Here is a 3,427-nt window from a genome sequence, read left to right on the forward strand (position 1 = left end):
CATTCAATAATCATGTACATAAAAAGTTTGTAAGTGGCATAGGAACATTAATCACCAAAGTAATGAGATAATGAAAAAAACATGTCAAGAACATAATCTTTATCTGCATTGATGGGCACGGCCAATAGGGCTATGAATATCTCACCTTAATCCTCAGTTTTGGGCTTAATTCAAGATCCCCTTTAAAGATTGTGGATGGAGTTATATTTCGGGTTCTAAGAGCACCAAGCAAAGAAACTGGATTCTCCACATATGTTGACCTTGCAGAAGTTTCTGTTGAAAAAATACGTAACAGTTGATCGTTCTCGTCCATTATTTTCTTATTTGCATCTTGATTAAGCTTTCCTCTCAGAATTATACTTTCCATCCTCATACCATGGACGATCATTTGTTTAGCAATGGTGGTCACTTGTTCCTCTTTTGTTCCTTCAAATGGCTCTTTTATTGGACATTGTGCATTTGTAATAAGACATAGACGCTTCTTTCCCTTGTTAGTTTCTCCAAACTTTTTTATCAGCATATCCATGCCAACAATAATAGCATCAAGAACTAANTCTGGAGTTTCCAGTGGAGGAGAGAATTATTTCAGTGGGAGCTGGAGCTCTTACACCAACTCCATGAGGTCTTGCAGTCAGTTAGAATAACAACTGAGAGGGAGGACAGGGTGGTTTAGAAATATGATAAAACTGGTATTTTTACTACTAATTCCTTTGTGCAGGTAATGCAGGAAGCAGCACTCCCGGAGAAAATTGCGAGCTATAGCTTCACTAGCGCTATTTGGAGGGGTTTTGCTCCACCAAAGGTTGAGTTATTTTCATGGTTTATTTTGGTTGAGAGGGTGAATACTAAGGAGAGGCTATGCAAATTAGGAGTCATTGACCAGCATGATAATATGTATGTTTTATGTTGTAAGTCTGTTGAATCTGCTTATCATCTATTTATTGGCTGTGAGATCACTTGGCAGGTGTGGTGTGCATGGCTATTCGCTNTTATTATATAAATTCATATATATGCATAACAAAACAGTTTAATATTATATATTTTTTACATTAATTATATGTCAATATTTTAAAAAAAAATAAAAAAAGAGATATATAAATATGTATAATATTATTACTATATATGAAGCAATTTTGTATTGCTTTAATTATAGAGATTTACTATAATTATATAAAATTTAATTTGAGGAAATAATTTTCCTTGCCATAAATAATATACTAAAATTGTTAGTATATTATCTTCTTTATGGTTAATTGAATTTATCAATGATTTTTCCGTGTAAATCGTTATTACCCAATTTTTAATAATTACTTAATATACAAAATTTGAAATTGAAAATTGTTATTACTAATTTAATTAATTGGTTAATTGAGTAATAATTGTCAAATTATTAAGGTGCAAAATCATTAATTTACTCAATTGATTTCCATATATTATTTACCCGCTGTTATTTGGGCAATTTGGACAGAAAGGAATGGTAGAGTCTTCAATAATAAAGGCTAAGGGGTGATGGAAATAATAAACAGATCCTTTATGCTCTCCGACGAGTGGTTTGGTGGTGAACCTCCTGGTTGTTGATGGCAATGCCGAAGATGACTAGGGGTACTTTACTTTTGTGTTGACCCATGGTGGTCTGTACGTTTAGTAGCCTATTACTTATGTTCTGCTGCTCCACCTTGTTGTGTTGAGCACTATTTATTTCAAAAAAAACAAACACAATATTACCCTTCAAGAATAAAATGTAATTACTAATCTTTTTTTTATACCAAAACCGAAACCCTTAATCCTTTCCTTTCAAAATATTACTTGTATTTTAATCCGTTTTCGAGTCTTTCAGTTACCGATTTTTCTCAACTTTTAATTTAATTTTTCAACCACCAAATTTTATCATTTTTTTTCAAAATACCATATCACAACAGTTTCAAAATCATTAAAATAATCACAGCTGAGCTATTCTTTATAGCCAAACCAACAAATCACAAGCAACAACAATAATTCAACATAAATTCATTCAAACTCAAACAATAGTCATCAAACCAATAATCACACATCAAGAATATATTTAATTCATATTAAAATTACCAAAATCCTACCTTCGTATGAAATCAAACCAACGGGATTTTCGAAGAAATTTTGACCGAACTGCTGAAAAAGAAAATGGCAAAAATTTTTTGTGCCTCCTAAAACTCCAATTGACCGAACTCAAGAGGAAGAGAAGCTACATTACTGTCAACTTCTATCGAATAAAAGTAACGCCAATATATAAAAAAAGAGAAATATTTTTATCGGATTAAATTTTTTATTGGAATTACGAATCTAAAAAATCGAAGCCGAAAAATTAAGGAAGTCACGGTTTCATAATTCTTTATATATTATTTAATTATTAAGTCTATCCTCTATTTTATAAATTATTACTTTATTATTTATCTATTATTTTTATTAATGATTAGAAAAATAAACAATAAAATAGATCTTCTATTAATAAATATTTTGCCAATACGAACGAATTTTTTCTGTAAACGCCATGAAAATCGTGTTCCTTGGTAATTTAATAGATCGAACGTACAACACAATCGATTGAATTGCACTATCGAATATAAGTTTTTTCTTATTCAATCGATTGGTAGTGTTGTCCAATCGATTGAATTTCACAAAGCAATAAGGATATTTTCTTATTTAATCGATTGGCATGGTAACACAATGCTATTGAATTGTGCTGTAGAGCGAGTTTTCTCAAAATTCAATCGATTAGTTTGGTAACAAAATCGATTGAATTTTGTACGTGATTAAAGTATTTTCGTATTTAATCGATTGGTATGATAATACAATGGATTTTTTAGGATTTTTCAGAGATATTTTTTAGAAATTTTAAAATTTTCTAAGATTTTTTAAGTTTTCTAGGATTTAGAATTTAGGATAATCTAAGTTCGATCCAATTTGTTATAATCATGCAAAACCAATACATCCAATTTGTACCTTCATCATGTATTAAAATTATATAGATATTATTTAAAGTATAATTTTTAATATTAAAACTGTTTAATTAGCCACAATTAAATAATAGTAAAAGTTACAAATCTTCGAAACAAAAATAAAAAAAAATTTCATGTTAAGAAATCTTTTGTTGGTTCATCGTTCACTTCACTGTGAATTTTCTTCTTCGTTGCTGCGCTTTTTTTCTTCAATTGTTTGCCTTCACACTTCGTATTCTGCCATTTTTGTTATCTATTTTTTCTCCAATTTTTGTTAAGGAATTCCTTTTTCTTTTCTTTTTTCGTATTCTGCCATTTTTGTTATCTATTTTTTCTCCAATTTTTGTTAAGGAATTCCTTTTTCTTTTCTTTTTTTTTTATTTTGATAAAGTGTGGGTGTTTGAGCAATTCCACAAAATGGGATATAAAGAGGAACAAATCAAATGGAATTAAAA

Source organism: Arachis ipaensis, chromosome B02 (assembly GCF_000816755.2).
Source record: "Arachis ipaensis cultivar K30076 chromosome B02, Araip1.1, whole genome shotgun sequence".
Taxonomy (NCBI): domain Eukaryota; kingdom Viridiplantae; phylum Streptophyta; class Magnoliopsida; order Fabales; family Fabaceae; genus Arachis; species Arachis ipaensis.